Source organism: Budorcas taxicolor, chromosome 11 (assembly GCF_023091745.1).
Source record: "Budorcas taxicolor isolate Tak-1 chromosome 11, Takin1.1, whole genome shotgun sequence".
NCBI lineage: Eukaryota > Metazoa > Chordata > Mammalia > Artiodactyla > Bovidae > Budorcas > Budorcas taxicolor.
In genome coordinates, this window is record NC_068920.1 from 50,865,269 (window position 1) to 50,884,927 (window position 19,659).

Sequence of the window (19,659 nt, forward strand, 5' to 3'; positions counted from 1 at the left end):
GTGGAACACGGGTTCAGAGGAGCAGAGCCGTCTGCGCAGCTGCACACGCATGCCTGCACTTGCAGCATGCGATCCAACATACATGTGCAGTCCTGCGCACCACTCACGCAGGAAGGCGTCTTCACACGACATCTGTGCCCTCCGTGTACTGACACAGGTGCAGGGACACGACCTTAGTTCACACACAGACACACCCTCGGGGTCACGCCCTCTCACACCAGCATGTGCCCACACCAAAGTTCACACCTGTTTCCCACACTCATCCTTAATAATAGTTAATGGTTTTATGTTTTCGCTCCAAGTCAGGCATGCTTGAAGTTCTGTTCCGTCCTCACAACAAACTTCCGCAGCACTGTTTTTCCCTTGTTATTGATGTATACTGTACACACAGTAAGAAGAACATGAAACTCGATGGGTTTGGCTTGATGAACTCTTTTTTTTTTCACTTTGACTGTTTGGCTGCACCGGATTTCCGTTGCTGTGTACGGGCCTCCTTGCGGTGGCCTCTCTTGCTGCGGAGCACAGGTCTTCAGGCACTCGGGCTGCAGCAGTTCTGGCACACAGGCACAGTAGCTGCAGTTCTTGGGCTCCAAGGGCTCAGCAGTTGTGATGCACGGGCTTAGTTTCCCCAAAGCACATAGGATCTTCCCAGACCAGGGATCGTAAACCCATGTCCCCTGCATTGCAAGACGATTCTGTACCACTGGACCACCAGGGGAAGTCCAATGAACTCTTTCTTAAGTGCACGAATCGTAACCATCATCTCACTCAAGATCTAGAACGTGTCCACTCCCTCAGGAGGTTCACAGGTGTGCCTTGTCAATCAACAGCCCACACAAGAGAAGCCAATGTCCTGGTGCAGTAAGTGTCATTATTATTCCCATTTAAGAGATGAGAAGACTGAGGCTCAGGCTCCTGGCCACATACTAAGCAGTGGCCAGACTGGAGGCTCTGACTTCAGACCACCACAAAATATAGATGGCTGTTCTTACACAGTGCACACCTCCCTGATAGAGGGCCGTGGTCGTAAGAGGGGTGGACGAACCTATTTTGTTTTTTCCACGAGGAAAGCAGCAGAGACAGTTTAAGCTTTGCTTTCAATCTGCCCTTAAAAGGGCACAGCTTGGCTCAGGAAGGATCAAGGGATTGGTGAACTCTGAGCTCAGAGCTGCTGCTCCTGCCCTGGGGCACCGTGTATCCATGGGGCGGGAGATGTATTTGAAGACACTTCTGCCCCAAAAGAAACCACCTGAGCACTTTCTTCGTGCCTTCCATCAAAGGAGCACTCGTGACAAAGCTTGATATTCATTCATTCATTCTGTGAATAGGTATGTAGTGAGTACTTACCTACCCGGTGCCCAGCCCTGTCCTAGGTACTGAGGATGCATCGGTGAAACCAACACAGAATATGCCTGCATCACGGAGCTGACAGTGAAATATATGGCGTTTGGGGTAGGAGAAAGGGAGAGGCGGGACAGGATGGGGTAAGAGAGGGGAATGCAACTTCTTTTTTTTTGGCTATACCATGCAGCACACGGCATCTTAAGTTCGCTGACCAGGGATTGAACCTGTGTCCCCCTGCAGTGGAAGGGCAGTCCTAAACCACTGGACCACCAGGGAGATCCTGAAGTGCAGCTTTAAATAGGCAGTCCCCATGGAGAAGGTGAGGTTTAAGGAAGGATACGAAGCAGCTTTGCAGCTATCTGGAAGAGCATTCCAGGCAAGGAGAATGGCCAAAACAAAGGAAAATAATGGCTCCCTTTTAGATGCCAGTTGTGGGTCCTGTGAAGTGCAGACTGGCATCTGAACCCCTCGCCCATCAGGGCCAACTCTTCTCTGAGCTCCATCTCTTCACCCACAAGAGGCGAGGCTTAGACAACAAGCTGCCCTGTCCGCCTGCACACTCCGTCCTCACGGACCTGCCCTAACCAGCAGAGGGGCATCTCTGCCCACCCAAGTTCTGGCCCCAGGGCCTGGCCACCGGACTCCAGGGCTGGCCACAGACTCCGGTCCAGGACCAGACCACTGTAGATGCATGGGCCAGGGGTGGCAGTCAGGGGGCCGCTGGCACAGTTCCAGATATTACAGCATTTCCAAACACTGGCTTTGTGTGTTTGGCTGAATGGGGTGGAGCTACTGGGGATTTGTGTGCCTTGGGTGTCATGTCCCAAACATACGCCATAGGGTTATTTGCATATTTATTGTTGAAGGCAACAGTGGATGTGTCTAGGGTCCCTCCAGACTCCACCCTCCCTGGACACTCCTGTGCCTGGCTTGTCTCTGGAGGATCTCTCTCCTGGGGACCCCCTGACCATCTCCCAAGGTTGGCTTCATGTCTTGGCCCTGTTCTCCCTTCCTTCAACACCTTTAGCTTCTCAAAGTCCTTAAGGGAACTGCTTACCCAAGACCATCTAGACAAAGCAGGAAATGGCGCTGAAGGAGACACTGACAAGCCCTATTGAGTCATTTAGGAGTTGCGACTAGCTCTGAGTAACAGACCTGAATGGCAGTGGCTTGAACAAGATAGGGATTTATTCCCTCTCCGTAAGAGGAAAGTCTGAGGCTAACGACAGGGCTGGCTTCTAGCCTCAAGGCCATCTTACTGGCAGAGTGTAGCCACCACAGCTCCAGCTATCACATTCCAGTTCCAGGCAGAAAGGAAGAAAGATGGACTCAGTCCCCTTTTAAAGGAACTGTCCTGGAATTCCTACCCAAGAACTTAATTTATATCCTGCTGGCCAGAATTTGGTTAACTTCCTTCTGTCTCCAAGTAATGCTGGTGTGATTTCATCCAAGGTAATTGGGATTCTGTTAGTAAGAAAGAAGAGAATGGATGCTTGGGAGACAGTTAACAATTTCTTCTCTGTATAAGCCCTGAACTTGTCTATCTCTACCTTGAAAAACCTTGTGCTGGGACTTCCCTGGTGGTCCAGTGGCTAAGACTCCACACTCCCAAGGCAGGGGGCCGGGGTTCAATCTTTGATCAGAGAACTACATCCCACACGCCAACTAACAGCATTCTGTAAGTGAAGATCCTGCATGCTGCAACAGTGATCGAAGCTCCCGAGTGCCACAGCTGAGACCCAGCACAGCCAAATACACGCACACACGCACACATACAAACTGCTCTTGCCTCTTCCTGTGAAGTCTTCCATCCTCACCCCGCAGTCATCTGTTCTCTGGTAAGGAGCACACAGTACATTTCCTGAACTTACTGGGGTTGTCACAACAGAACGGTCCTGGGGGTCGCTCAAGTGAAAGGGGGAGGGTGGAGTTAATTCTCAGAACACAGAATACCAGCCCTGGCATCCATCACGAGGAAGAGGCGAGGCCTCCCCACCCCCTGCTCGACAGGGCTCAGAGCAGTGGATAAGCCAGGCCAGTCCCAGCCTCCAAGGAGCTGGCATTCTGAGGGAGAGAGGCGGCCATCACACAGACCAAAGCCTAACAAAGGTCGGTTCAGGGGCTTCCCTGGTGGTCCAGCGGGTAAGACTCCACGCTTCCAATGCAGGGGGCCCGGGTTCAACCCCCGGTTGGGGAACTCGATCCCGCATGCCACGCAGCTGAGTCTGCATGCCGCAGCTAAGACCCAGTGCACTCAAAATACATCAATTAATTACTTTAAAAAAGAAGATCAGTTCAGACTGCCCTAAGTACTGAGAAGATAAACCAGAGACAGGGGATAGATAGAGGTTAAGCAGGTGGTCGGGAGCGTCAGGCTCGCACTTGGTGAGTGTGTTGAAGGAAGCCCTCAGGAAAGTGGCCCCGATTCCAAAGGCTGTAGACCCTTGAAGAGCAGGGGGTGAACACGGCTCCAGATGAAAAGCCCCAGGGCAGCTGTCAGGTGCTGGGACTCTCAGCCCAGGGGGCCTGGCCCAAGCCTGGAGATGAGACCAAAAAATCTCACAAGGGAGTGTGTGTGGAGGGGAGGTGTCCTGCGCGGTACCGGAGCTGTTTAGAAAAGCTAGTGGAGAGCTTCCTTGGTGCCCAGTGATTGAGATTCCTCCTGCCAGTGCAGGGGACGTGGGTTCCATCCCTGGTCTGGGAAGTTTCTGCATGCCTGGGAGCAGCTGCTGAATGAAGCCCATGAGCTCTGAGCCTGCGCTCTGCAACAAGAGAGGCCACCACAATGAGAAGCCCTCACGCCACAACTAGAGAAAGCCTGTACACAGCAACGAAGACCCTGGGCAGCCCAAAAATTAAATAAGTAAAATTTAAAACACACACACACAGAAACGCTGCTGGATCCAGACACCTAGCGAATGCCGAAAGTCCAAGGCCATGGTCCCCGTGGGTTCCCCTGAGTGGCCCTCCCTAGCAGACCAGGTCTTAGATGTGTGGCTGAATGGACTCCAGGAGGCCCCAGACCCTCACATACCAGGCAGACCTCCTGGCAGCCCAGCAGGCTTGCATGGAGCCAGCCTACCCCCAAACCAGCCATGTAAGAGAAGTGACTTTCAGCACTGCGGGCAGAGATGCTGGGCCCGGAGCGCTCTTCTCCCTAGAAAGAGCGACCTCAGGGTGCTGGGGGAGGAAGGAGACCCAGCTGGCTCCCCAAGTCCCTTCCTGAAAACCCTGCTGCCCCCGACCTTGTCTCACATTACATCTCTGAGGCCCTTAGGAAGACGGAATAAACTTCTCACTAAGGAGCTAAGGGCAGACCCTGCTTAGGGGCGATGCCATTATTGAGTCACAGGACACTATGTTTCAGTTCAGTTTAGTCGCTCAGTCCTGTCCAACTCTTTGTGACCCCATGGACTGCAGCACGCCAGGCCTCCCTGTCCATCACCAACTCCTGGAGTCCACCCAAACTCATGTCCATCGAGTTGGTGATGCCATCCAACCATCTCATCTTCTGTCGTCCCCTTCTCCTCCTGCCCTCAGTCTTTCCCAGCATCAGGGTCTTTTCCAATGAGTCAGCTCTTCACATCACGTGACCAGAGTACTGGAGTTTCAGCCTCATCATCAGTCCTTCCAATGAACACCCAGGACCGATCTCCTTTAGAATGGACTGGTTGGATCTCCTTGCAGTCCAAGGGACTCTCAAGAGTTTTCTCCAACACCACAGTTCAAAAGCATCAGTTCTTCGGCGCTCAGCTTTCTTTACAGTCCAACTCTCACATCCATACATGACCGCTGGAAAAACCATAGCCTTGACTCGATGGACCTTTGTTGGCAAAGTAATGTCTCTGCTTTTGAATATGCTGTCTAGGTTGGTCATAACTTTCCTTCCAAGGAGTAAGCGTCTTTTAATTTCATGGCTGCAGTCACCATCTGCAGTGATTTTGGAGCCCCCTCAAATAAAGACACTATGTTTATGATGTCTTTTCTCCCACAGGGGCTCCTTGGAGCCTTCATGGACCCCCTACGAGAATGTTATCTACCCCCTCCACCTCCATCTGATGCAGGAGAAACACTGAGGCTCAGAGAGGAGATGGACTTGCCCAAACTCCGCAGAGGGAAAGGGGCAAGGATGGAGGTGGAAGGGCCTGAGCTACGCTCTGCTGGCAAGGGTCTTAGATGCCGAGGTCGGGCTCTACCCTGTGGGGTCAGCCGCTGGAAACCCACGTTCATCCCGGGAACTGCTGTCCTCATGCACAAATACTGTCACCCATTTCTCCCACCGATTGGCCCAGAACGTGTCTCCATTTGACGGTACAGCAAAGGGAACGCTGTGGAGGTGGAGAGCCTGGCCCAAGGCTTCAGGGCATCTGGGCCACGTCCTCTGGTTCCAGGCCTGCCCTTGGCACCCAGCACTTCTGTGGCGGTGCTGAGAGGCAGGTGGATGGGTGAGACATGGGCTCCGTGTCACTTACACCCGGCCAGGTGTGACTTGGGGCAGCTCAGTGATCCGCTGGGCCTCAGTGTCCCCCGCCCGTGAAATGGGGCTAGTTCCTGATTCACAAGATCTGCAGACAGTGCCCAGCTCATGCCACCTGAGGCCCCCACCCTCCTCGTGGGGCCAGGCAACAGCTGGGGGGCAGCTCCTCAGTGTGCCCTGGTGCCCCCTCCCCGCCCTGGCCTGTGGCCAGCGAGGCCCGCCCAAGCCACATTGTCCAGATGGTACCATAAAGCTATCCCGAACCTGGGCTGCTCAGGAACAAACAGCCCTTCCCGGCCCCTCCCAAGAGGCCACACCCCACAGAGCCTCACCAGGAAGACACTTCATCCCTGCCCCAGGGGAGGGCAGCTACTCAGGGCCAGCTGCCCACTGTTTTTTTTTTTTTTTTCCAAGAAAGGGGAGGGAAAGCCAACCTGGAAGGCTGAGGCCAGGGCAGGGAAGTGTAAGGAGGAGGACCCCTGAGACCGCCCCCTCCCCTATCTCCTCTGCACCCTCCTTCCTCCTGTCCTCAGCTCCTTCCCCTTCTCAAGAGAGACCCAATTCCGCTCTGCTGTGTGACCTCGGGCACTTCACTGATGCTCTCTGAACTCTAGTTCCTCCATCGGTGAAGTGGCCCCCTCCCTGGGCGGGTTCTGGAGGCTGAAGGGTGCTTCAGAAGGCCTCTAGTGAAGGACAGCCTTGGCCCCTCGTGTTGCCCGTGGCGGTTCGGAGTGGGGGAAGGGTAAGCCTGCCGTTGATGGGCAGAGACTGGAACCTTGGAGAGCTAAAGGTCCCAGGCCAGGCAAGGAAGGCCCATGTCCCCTCCATCTGGCGCCCCAGGAACTCGTCCCTTCGGCTTGATACCCCCAGAGGGTCCTGCTGGACAGAGCTCAGGCCTCAGTTTTCCCATCTGTGCAATGGGAGGGGCAGGGTTGGTGTGGGGATAGGGAGGTGGGCTAGGGTGGGGCCCCCGGTATCTCAAATGGATCAGGCACCCATATGGGGAGACCAGTGCCTCAACCCCGACCCACCCTTCCCAACCTCTTGGTCACCGGGACTCAGGCTTTCTTCTCTGAAATGTTGATCACGTCCCTGCTCAGCTTCCCTCGGGCACAGAGAGTTTGTCCTGTACAGTGAAATCCTCAATTACAGATCTCCTGTCCGCTATTGTTTTCCTTTGTTTCCTGGGTGCTGGGAGGGTGGGAGCACAGTGGTTTCCGGGCCAGGCTGCCAGGGTGCAGCCCTCACTCCGCACTTGCTGCTGTGTTACCAGGAGGTAGCGTGGCCTCCCCTCTCTCTCAGTTACCGATCTGTAAAATGGGCTTGATGGTAGAAGTGCCCATCTCATAGGATCCATGTCCAGCTTGAACGTTAAACGCGTAAACTGCTGGGGACCTGCAGGGTCTATGCCTGGTCTCAGGCTTAATAGTCTCCTCCACCTGGTCGCAGGGGGCTCACTCTGATGCCCGCCACCAGCCCCTGCGTGTGGAAAGGCTGAGCCGTGGGAAGTCGGCCCCAGGCGTGCATGGCCACCATGCAGGTGAGTGAAGACCTGGTGGTCGGAGGCCAAGTCAGTGGTGGACTCTGCCGGGCCAGGTGGCCACCTACTCTGGGAGGCGTGGAGATCTGGGCCCCTCATTCTGCCCACTCACCTCCCCTTGGTGGGCCCTTGGCTGCCCCCTTGCCTTCTCTGGGTCTCAGACTCCTCATCTGTAAACAGGAAATAAGAACTTCCTTAGGGGTGTGTGGAGATGAGACGAAGTGTGTGAAGAGCCTGCCAGTCACCATGAGTGTTGCTGAGGACGCTGACGGGGAGTAAACTCAGGGAGGGGGCCTGGGGATCCCCTCCCACAATGGTGGGGGACTGCGGGCAGGTACAAGGAGGGCCCCCAGGTGGCTCTGGTGGTAAAGAACCCACCTGCCAAGGCAGGAGACGTTAGAGACCTGGGTTCGATCCCTGGGTTGGGAAGATCCCCTGGAGGAGGGCATGGCAGCCCACTCCCGGCTTCTTGCTGGAGAATCTCCACGGACAGAGGAGCCTGGCAGGCTACAGTCCATGGGGTGCCAAAGAGCTGGACACAACTGAAGCGACTTAGCACAGCACAGCGCTAGGAGGGCCCACAGGGACCTAGTCAGCTTTCGGAAGACCAGGCTGGGGCCCAGACAGAGGTGGGACTCCAGCCAGATCTCGAGCCCCCTGCCCCAGGCCCTTGACCCGCCCTCCCTGAGGAGGACGAAGAGGGGGTCTCCAGCCTCTGCTCCCCTCCGACCCCCAGGCTTCCCACCCACACCTGCCTCAAATGCTCTAAGACGCCTGGTTAGGTAAACCCTTGCTCTAAACAGCTCTGCTACTGCCCAGCTATGGGCAGGTCGCCTCAGTTTGTTTATCTCTAAAATGGGGGCACGATGAGGACTGCGCACAAGATAGTTGTGGGTGCCCATCAGGTGACCCCCTACAAACACACACACACACGTGTGTGCACACACACACACGCACACACGGTACACGCACACTGTACAGACACACACCCCCTACACGTGCACACACACATGACCCCTACACACACACACACAGGTGACCTCTACATACACAGCACACACACACACACACACACACACCCTACACACACATACAGGTGACCTCTACATACAGAGCACACACATGACCCCCTACACACACACACACAGCACACACACACCCCACACACACACACACAGGTGACCCCCTACACACATACACACACAGTACACACACACACCCCCTACACGTGCACACACACACGACCCCCTACACACACACACACAGGTGACCTCTACATACACAGCACACACACACACACACCCTACACACACACACACACAGGTGACCTCTACATACACAGCACACACACACACACAGACCCCCTACACACACAGCACACACACACCCACACACACACACAGGTGACCTCTACATACACAGTACACACACACGACCCCCTACACACACACACACAGGTGACCTCTACATACACAGCACACACACACACACAGACCCCCTACACACACACACACAGCACACACACACCCACACACACACACAGGTGACCTCTACATACAGAGTACACACACACGACCCCCTACACACACACACACAGGTGACCTCTACATACACAGCACACACACACACACACACACCCTACACACACACATACACAGGTGACCTCTACATACACAGCACACACACACACACAGAGACACCCTACACACACACACCCCCTACACGTGCACACCCACACGACCCCCTACACACACACACACAGGTGACCTCTACATACACAGCACACACACACACACAGACCCCCTACACACACACACACAGCACACACACACACCCCACACACACACACACAGGTGACCCCCTACACACATACACACATGGTACACACACACAGTACACACACACACCCCCTACACATACACACACAGTACACACACACACGGTACACACACACACACACACACACACACACACACACACACGTCTGCGCTGAAGCCCCGGGAGGTGGGCGGACTCGCCTAAGGTCACAACGCTCTTCTTTACCCCGTCACTCACGCATCTGCTCATGCAGGAGAGCAAAGCTCAGGGGGCCCTGGGAAAGTTCCACACCATCCCCCACTCCTCTCCAAGTCCTTGCCCGTCCAGGCCTGAGTCCCAGCCCCGTCCTCCAACCACCCCCCCACCCCCCTACCCGAATCCTTCCTGTCTGCCCGTCTGGGCTGCCAGCCTGGGTTCCCCAAGGGCATGGCGCTCAGCTGGGCACACAGTTAGGGCTGAGTAAGAAGCGGTGAGGGAGCATGGTGGGGGGGCTGGCGGTGCAGGGAGCAAGGGGGTGAGCCTGGACTTAGGGTGAGGGTTCCTGTGTGACACCTGAGATGCTGGGTGAGTCCGCTTCCTGCAGCTGCTGCCAATTGCGTCCAAGGCAGGGCGCGGGGATCCTAGCTTCCCCGATGTGACGCAGAAGCAGCATCCGGTGGCCAAAGGGGGCAAGGGTCACCAGTTGGGGGTAGGGTGGCTTCTGGGGGCCCTGAAGCTGCCGAGCCCAGCAAAGGGTGCACGTGGCAAGATGTCCACTAAGGTGGAGAGAGGATCTGGACAGAATGACCTCCAGGGGACTGACTGACTCTGGGACCCCTTGAATATCCCAGCCTGTGTACAGGCCAGAGGAACCAGTGATCAGGCGCTGGGCTTGACTGGCTTTGCATGCTGGCTGTTTCTTACTAGATGTGTGTCCCTGGGTTAAGTAACCTCTCTGCCTCGGTTTTCTCATCTTCAGATGGAGGTGTGATACCTACCCCATCGGGTGATGATAATTAAATGACACTATGTAGAAAAGGCATCGTTCCCATTGCCTGTGCCACCGAAAATCTTCCGCAAGTGCAATAAGTAACATTACTGTATTTGTTAGTCACAGGCACAGAGACTACGAGAGGGATTGAAGCCACACAGCAGGCGGAGCTGAGGAGGGACGAAGACACCCGCTTGGTAACTTTAGCAAGAGGTGACAAAGTGCGGGGCTGTGCGTGAGTCTGGCTAACGGCCTGCAGCTTAGCCCTGCCACTCACAAGCTCGGTGACCTGAGGCAGCTTCCTAAGTTTCTCTGTGCCTCATGTTCTCCATCTGTAAAATACAGATTATAATAGCGCACCGGTCCCCGTAGGGTTGCTGGAAGGAGTTAATTTGTGTAAAGTGCTTGGAAGGGTGCCTGTATGGAGCACCGAGAAAATAGTTCAGGTAGTGCTGTGTGACCCTGAGCAAGTTCCTTCCCTCTCTGGGCCTCTGCTTCACCCCCTGTAAAATGAATCATTAGACTAGTTCAGCCGGAAGTTCCTTCCTTCCGGCTTTGACGTCCGTCATTCTGGGGAGTGGAGGCACGGTCCCCAGAACCCTGCTCCCACTGTTTCTGCCCTCACACCCGTGAAGGCAGGGCCCCTCTTCAGCCCCTGTCTACCCTTCTCCTCTCCCCTCTTCCGGAGAGACAAAGACGCCAGAGGAGGGGGCAGTGTTGGCGGTGAAGGAGCAGGGAGGCGGCCCAGGCTGGGGCAGTGGGAGGGGATAGACCCCTCCGACCAGCCCTCTTTCCAGTTCCCACTGCCCTCCGTGCCCCAGGGGTGGGCAGGCCCCTGCTCCCCTCTGACCCGGGGGGCGCCCACCGAGGCAGGGCTGGCTTGCCCTCTCCATCAGGAGGGAGGAACTCCCAGGGGAGTGCCCTCCTTGGCTCGGCAGAGTCAGGCAGGCTTTGCCCAAGAATGAAGACAGCGGAGACCAGGAACCGAGCCCTGACAGCTAGGGGGCCTCAGGCTGGGGGACCCCCGATTCTCTGAGGTCTGAGCGCAGACTGGGCCATGCCTCGGGCCCTCCTGGACCTGGTGACACAGAGGTCACAACCCAGGGAGGTAAGAGCTCAAAGTTCTCGACTGGAAACCCCAGACCAGGAAGCAAATGCTACTCTCCGTCAGCCCTCCCCTGACCCTCCTCCCCGCACCTGCGGCCATTGTTTCCAAGGAAATCAGGCCTCAACCAGGATGGGGAGCCTCCCTTCCACCCTCCCCACACCCTCTGCCCTCCCCAGGGACGTTCCCAGGCCTCCCTCAGCCCCGCCCCATTTCCTTCCCACTCCCTGGCTGGTGCCCCCACTGCCCATCGGTCCATCTTTCCATCCATCCATCAGTCCCTTCATTCCATGCATAGCTTTTTGCTAGACACTGCACTCGAGGCCAAGGATGCCTAGAAAACCTGACACAGCTTCTGTCTCTATGAACTCGCAGGGCGGGGGACGAGAAGCAGAAGCACTTCTCCCAGGGCCGATCCCAGAGCCCCCGACACTGGCAGGATCGGGGAAGGCTTCTCAGGGGAGCTGATGCCCGTGCTGGATTCAGTGATTCAGTGTGAGGGCACATGGAGAAGTCTGGAAGCGAGTCTGTCAGCCCCCGAGCGCAGGGCCTGGTGCACTCGCTGTTGGTCACTAGTGTCTGGAACAGCGTGACGTGCAACCGGTGCTCAATGTGTGTGTTGTGTGCTTAGTCGTGTCTGACTCTGTGTGACCCCATAGACTGCAGCCCACCAGGCCCCTCCGTCCACGGGATTCTCCAGGCAAGAGCACTGGAGTGGGCTGCCGCTTCCTGCTCTGGTGCTCAGCAGGTGTTGGAACAAGTCACAGTGTTTGGGGACAGCGTCCCACAGCCCTTGAAGCTGAAGCGGCCACTGTGCCTGTGAGCTGAAGCATCGTGGGCGCTAGGGGACAGGACCACGTGGAGCCTCCGGGGCCCCAGAGACCCCACACACTTGCTCTGAGGGCAGTAGGGGGCCACGGGGGCCATAAGCGGCCCAGGGACACCCGCCTCACCCTCCGTTCCCTTCCCCAATCTAATCCTCTGATCAGCCCTGTTGCAGCTGCCCTTTCTCTCAGCCAAGTCCATATCATCTGGTGATCTGTGGAAATAAGCACATGTTAAGCACCTACTGCATGCCAGATGTCTTGTTGGGAGCTGGAAATGAACAGTCCTGCCCACACATTACCCACAGTCCAGGACTGAGTCTCTTTATAAGTATAGTTGATTTACAACATTGTGTTAGTTTCTGGTATATAGCAGAGTGATTCAGTTTTACATATATATGTTCTTTTTCATATTCTTTCCATTATGGCTTATTACAGGATAGTGGCTACAGTCCCCTGTGCTATGCAGTAGGGCCTTGCTGTATCTGTTTTATATGTAGTAGTTTATATCTTCTAATCCAAAACTCCTACTTTGTCCCTCCCACACCCTTTTTGGTCTTTTGTTACCGGAAATTACCACAGAACTCACAGTTCATGTCTGTGAGGCTGTTTCTGTTCCATAACTAAGGTCATTTGTTACATATTGTAGATTCTGCATACAAGTGGAATTATAGATTTATCTTTCTCTTTCTGATTTACTTCACTCAGTATGATCATCTCTAGGTCCAGCCATGTTGTTGCAGATGGCATTATTTCATTCTTTCTATGGTGAGTAAATGGAAAAGAAAATGGCAACACACGCCAGTATTCTTGCCTGGTGGATTCCATAGACGGAAAAGCCTGGCAGGCTACAGTCCATGGGGTTGCAAAGAGTCAGACGTGACTGAGCTCATAGGACAGGACATGGTGAGCAATATTCCACTGTGTATACACATCTTCTTTATCCATTCATCTGTCGATGCATGTTTGGGTTGCTTCCGTGTCTTGGCTATTGTAATTAGTGCTGCAGTGAACATAAGGGTGCAGGTGTCTTTTTGAATTAGTTTTCTTGGCATATATACCCAGGAGTGGGATTGTTGGGTCATATGGCAACTCTGTTCCTAGGAGGATGGGGCCTCTTAATCTGGGGTTCATGGAGAGGCTGCAGGGGGTCTGTCAGCCCCTGGAATTGTGTGTGTATTCTCAAGTAGATTCTCAGGAGTGACCAGCTCCCCTCACAGGTCAAGACCCATGGGTGTATGGAAGAAGGTTGCTTCCCCAGCATTATGTCTGGACTCTGCTCAGAGAGGTCAGGCCTCAGGACCTTAACCTGACCCTGACTCTGCCCAGGACCCCAGACCCTCCCAACCCTACGTCAAGTTGCTGGCCATTCCTGGCAGCAGGCGAGGGCCCCGAGCACTTCCTGCCTGGTGGTGCGGCTGCCCGGCAGGGGTGTGCCACCCACAGTCCCAGCCCCTGGAGCAGCTTCAGCTGTATCAGCTTAGGATGGTTCTGGGAACTCTGCAGCTGCCACTGTATCTGGGAAGTCACCATGGGAGAGGGGCAGGACTCAGGGTCAAGGCCTGGGCAGCAGGATCTGAGGGTCAGATCCACACTCGGGGGCTCCCTGGGTGCAGCAGCTGGCAAAGGGGCATCTTTCAATGCCAAGTCCTGCCTCAGCCTCCTCCCACCCCTCCCCCTCTGCTCTCAGAAATGCTGTGTGTTTTTCCCTCCATATCCCTTTGCCCCTTTTAGCATCTTCATTCATTCATTCACTTGTTCATTTCCTTCATTTTTTCTTGGGCGCCCAGAAGGAGGATCAGAGAATGGCTGGGGAGCACCAGGCTCTTGTGTCACCAAGCTGGGCCAGAGGGGGCTCGCGGGGGGCGGGGGGCGGGGAGGAGGCCCGCAGAGAGCATGGGGCTTCCCCAGACATCAGAGGTGGGGCCCTGCAGGGAGCTGGGGGCTGAGCCCATGGCTGTAACCCACTGAGCTGAACTATAGAACATGGCAGGGGTGGGGTGGGGGTCATGTGGAGACTAGTCATCAGGGGCTCTGGAGCCCAGAACAGGAAGTCAGCTGGAAAAATGTATCCAACGAATCTCCAGCATCAGTGGACAGGATGTACTGAATCCTCAGTTGTGCCTCAATTTCCTCAGCTGTAAAATGGGGACATGTTGGGGTCAAACATCTAGGAGGGCCTCAATTTCCTCAGCTGTAAAATGGGGACATGTTGGGGTCAAACGTCTAGGAGGGGGACTTCCCTGGTGGTCCAGAGGTTAAGAATCCGCCTGTCAATGCAGGGGACATGGGTTCAGTCCCTGGTCTAGGAAGATCCCACGTGACATGGGGCAACTGAGCTGCTGCACCACAGCTACTGTGCTCACACTCCCAGAGCCCACGAGCCACAGCCACGGAAGCCCATGTGCCCCGGAGTCCACGCTCCACAGCAAGAGAAGCCGCCACAGTGAGGAGCCCGAGCGTCCCAGCTGGACAACAGCCCCCGCTCACCACAGCTAGAGAAAGCCTGTGCGCAGCAGTGAAGACGCACAGCAGCCAAAAATAAAATATAAATATATAAAATTGAAAAAAATTTCAGTACAGGAGGATTAATGTGAGAAATACGTGAATAATTCAGTAGCATGGCTGGTAAAAACCTTGACCCTGGGTTAGCAGTTGGGTCCTTGTGTTCATTACATGATTAATAACCGAGACGGTCTAGGGTGAGCGTGAGTCATAAACTCAGGATTATGGTCAATCCAATTAACAAGGGTCCTAAAGACAGCCTCTCAAGTGCTTGACACCTGCTCAATGCTCCCTAACCCTGGCCACCGTCTAGGTGAGAGAGACCGAGGTCCCCACTGGGAGAACCTTCCACTGTCGACAGGTCCTGGCTGAGTGCCAGGCACTCGCACATTCTCTCGTTTGCTCCTTACAACATCCCTGTGAAGAAATTCTTGCTCCCCTTTCAGTGAGAAGAGAAACCGAGAGGCTGGGTGGGAAACTGACCTGCCCAAGGTCTCACAGCCAGCAGCAGCAGAGCTGGGACTTAAACTTGGTTTCCAGGCTCTGCTCCTCCCAGATGCTTCTGCAGCGCCATAAAAATGGCGCCCGAGGGTCTCTGGACCCTGCCCCCACCACCCCAGGGCCCTGAGCCCCGTCAGTTCCGTTTTCTCATCCGTTTCCTTAGAGCCTGTCGGGCCTCAGCCAGGCCCCGGGGTCCACCCCTCCTGGACTGCCCGGGCACTGTGCGGGTGGTCTGCGTGCCGCCCCTCCTTCCCTCCAGGCCACTCACCCTTCACCCCAGGAGCGCGAGTGTGTGTCCTGAGGGAGCGCTGAGGCTAGAGGGGCTCCTCCTGGAAGGACTCACCCTCCAGGTCGGGCCATTGTGGACCTGGACATCCAGGGTCAGTGGAGAGCAGGGCTGGCGAGGGAGCCAGAGGCCCCCGGGCACTGGGCTGCCGTCCCCACCACGTCGGCATCCACATACACCCGCGCCGGGCCGAGCCCTGACCCTCAGCTCAAACTCCACCCGGCGGGCCCCTGGTCTACAAAAGGCAGAGTCAGACGGCTCCAGGCTCAGCCCCAAACTGTCTGGCAGGGGCCTACTGTCCTGCCCAGGGCCCTGGCACGGCCCCAGGCCAGGGAACACGGGAATGCAGAGAAAGGTCCCGGCTGGGCTCGAACTGCTGCTGGCCCTGCTGCCATGGTGCTCTGTGACCTTCGGCATTTCATCGCCCTCTCTGAGCCTCAGTAAAAAGGGATCTCGGAGGACTGGCTGACCTCGCTCCTCTTCCTGGCTCTGCCCTCCTGTGGGATTCTAACCCCAGGGAGAGAGTTGGAAGCCTTCCAGTCTTGACTCAAACATCACCTTCTCAGACTCTCCCCGACCCCTCACCCCCTTCACACACACACTTATAATTGCCCAACACTCCCCATCCTACACCCTTGCTTCGTTTCTGCCCCACTGCAGGGGTCATCACCTGCGGACACACTCTCTTACCTACTTATTTGTGTTTATTTACTGTCTCCCCAGCTCCAGTGTCAGCTCCGTGGGGGAGTGAGGTTGGTGTGTTCCTTCCGCTGGCAGCAGGTGCTCAGCAAACAAACATTTGCCGAGGGTGTGACGGGGGTCGGCGTGCAACAGGCGCCCCCGTCTGGGGAGGGGGTGAGGGAGTGGGTGCTGCAGGCGTTGGGGTGCGGGGTCAGGGCAGGACGGGAGGGGCACCTTTCGGCCTGGGCGGTGGCGGGGGTCTGAGTCCTCGGTGGGGGGCGGCCCTTCCCAGGACATGCCCCCAATCCCGTTCTCTGGGCAGAGCGAGCGGAGGAAGGAAGGCAGCCTCCCGGATCCCCCCTCTGCCCCGCTCGGAAAGCGCGGCCCTGATAAGGTGGGTAAATTTCAAAGGGGCTGATAGCAGGCCCAGGGCGCTGCCAGCGGCCTCCCCGACTTCCCACCCAGCCCCCAGGACGGCCTGCGAGCAAAACAGGTTCGATTGTGCTCTTATCTGGGTCTGCGGTTTGGTCTGCCCGCGGCCCCGCACTAATGGGGGAAAGGCAGCGACTCGCGGGCAAGGGAGTGACGCGGGCCGCCGCCCCCACCCCCCACGACGGCGGGCCGGCCGGGGCGCCCCCGCGGAGCGGGCCGGGAGGGGCGACCGATGCCCGGGGCGGGGGGGGGGGGGGTCGGCCGCCGTCGGGGGGCTGGGCCTGGCTTGGTCTCCTGGCTTCCGGCCTCCCGCCCTCGGCCTGCCTCAGTTTCCTCCCTGCGGTTTAACGCGGGCCGCGGAGGGGAGACGTGATGCCTCGCAGGGCCGTGGGGACACTGCCGTTGAGTTAAGCGCGCAGAGAGCCAGGGTTAGTGCTGGGCAGGAAGGCCTGGGAAGCGAGGAGCCAAGACTCCCAGTCCCCGCTGCTGTCTAGTCTCCCCTGCCCCCGGCCTCATCCCCCTCCTTTCCCTGTCCTCTGCTCCAGCCGCACCAGCCTCCAGCTTTGCCTCCGCCTGGAACACCTACAGGGCTCACGTCTTCACCTCCTTCACGTTTTTGCTCAGATCTCACCTCTCCAAGGAGGCCTGCCCTGACCACCCTGTTTCACGTTGCCCCCCCTGAGGCCCACCCAGCACCCAGGAGAGCTGTTTTCCATGGCCCTCATCAGACCCTGCTGCTCTGTAATTCAGTCTTTTGTTACTTTTCCTGTTGACCGTCTCTTTCTCCTCTAGAGCGTAAACCAACCAGAGTTCGCTGCCGTATCCCAGGGAGCTCTGCCTGGCCCACAGTAGGCCTGCAGCCCACATGTGTGCAGTGAATAGTTTCGGATGGCCCGGGGCCAGGCCGTGTCTGGGGTCATCACCCTGCTCTACCATCGCTGGGGCCTGGCGGGGGAGAAGCGGATGTTTCACGTGTATATATGTGTCTGTGTGTCGCCCGTGTATGTATAGCCTCTCTGACCCCCAGGGAGGCCTGCAAGTTTCCCCAGGCTTGGAGCCCATCTTTGGCAGGAGCCCTGTGTGACTCGGTTTCCGGGGAAGCTCTTGAGAGCTATGCGGGGTCCTGGGGTGGAGTGAGGCTTCCTCAGCTGCATCCCAGGTGTGAATCGGTGATGGGGTGGATGGATGAGGCTATAGACAAGAGTGTGTCGGGGGGTGAGCCCCACAGACCTTAGGCCCAGGGAAGACTGGTCCATCTGCTCAGCCTCTATTCGGGGGAGAAGGTCTGGGGAGGAGGAAGGATGGCATTGGTGAGGAAAAGCCTTTGGCATCTCCTGTCGGTTTTCCTCAGAGTGGAGAGGGTCACGCATACAGTAGGTGATCGTGAAACCAGTGATCATAGATGGCTAGCCTTGGAAGAGACGCTGGAGGTCACCTGGGCCCTCCGAGGCCACCAGGCCTTGCACTCCTCCAGGACAGACTGTGCCCGGCCGCCCTGCCCCTCGCACACGTACAGGGCCTGGCACAGAGTAGGTGCTCAGTGAATGCCTGCTGGCCTGCCCGGAGCACCATGTCACGGCGTGGGGGCCTTGCGTGCTCCAGGCGGTGGGAATCCTTGGATGCGTGGGCCTGAGGACACGGCGCCCCCGCAGCTGACCCCAGTCTATTTCTAGGCCTCTGGCCCCCCATCCAGCTGCAGTACGTGTCCTGGGAAGAGAATGCCGACAGACGCGGCCCAAATTCTGCTTCTGCCGCTTGCCAGCCTTGACTTTGGAGCTTGTGAGAAGGTCAGGGAAGCCCGCAGGTGCTTCTCGGTGAGATGAAATAGCGCATAAGCACGCTTGGGGTCTGGACTCAGATGCCGCCCTAGTATGTGTCCTTAAACCTGTTCCCTAGCTTCTCTGGTCTCGGGGGCTTCCTCTGGACAGCACAGGCTGGCTGGTCTCCGGGTCCCACAAACCAGGCTTCCTGCCCACCCTGCCCTCACTGGGTGACCCCTTTGGGTGACCAACCCTAGACTCTTCAGTAAGGGAGCCCCTGCCCCAGCCATTTCCCTTCTCATAGCGGGAGCCTGGGTCAGGGCAGGGCCTGGTGTCAGCCAGGCGGGCGAGGGCAAGGACCCACTGGCAACCCTGTCTTTCTGTGGCTGACACGGGTCCTCGCTTTCTCCTCACTGTCACTCCCAGGCTACAGCTCCTAGGAGAGCGGGACCTAAGGGCATGGGAGCAGCAGTCTATTGACCAACAGACCAACAGACAGAGACAGACCGACCGTCCTTTCCAAAGTACATCCACTTCCTTTGTCAACTTTTCATCACTCATCACAAGGCCCCGCCAGCAGGATCATCTGGGCAGGTGTTATTTCCATTTCACAGTGGAGGTGATGGAGGTCCAGAGTGGGCCAGGGGCTGGCAGCACCAAGCCAAGCCCTGGGCCCTGCCTCCCATCCATGCTCTTGACTCTCTGATGGGCTTGGATGCAGGCAGGAAATCTCTGAAGCCAGCTCCTCCAGAAATCACGGACTATGTTGAGTCTGAGGCTGCTCGAGCTGGGCGAAGTCCCTGCCCTCAAGGAGCCAGAGTCTTAAGAAGGAAAGAAACACTGGAAAACAGAGCAAAGAATTGGGACATGCGGGGTCTGTAGGGGCTGGAGGGGACACGAGAAAACTCTCTGGAGTAGAGAGCTCTTGAGTTTGGACTCAAAAGATGAGGATTCTTTCAACTGAAGTAGAAGAAACTCAACTCCATTTGAACAACAGGGAAAGGACTTTCCTGGTTCATCCGGGTGTTCAGGGGGTGATGGCTCCACCAGGCGCCTTCTCTCGCTGTCAGAGCTCACAGCCTGAGGGGGTGACAGCTCCCAGTGTACACGCTCGAGCCTGAGAAACCCCAGTGGCTGGAGAGAATGTTATCTCAGTAGGTCAGAGAAAAGTTCCAGGATGGAGTGGGTGTGTGTTGGACCCCAGGTCGGCAGCGGGTGGATGTGGGAAAGGCATTGCCCGTAATGGATGGGGGGGGGCGGGGAACAGGAGGCGGCAGATTTCACCCCCGGAGGGGCTGGCCTGAGGGGGGCTGAAGAGGAGACCAGCCTTGGGGAGTTGTGGGCAGGAGACGGAAACTCTAGTAGACCCAGTGAGCTATGCCAAGGACCTGGGACTTGACCCCAAGGGATTAAGAT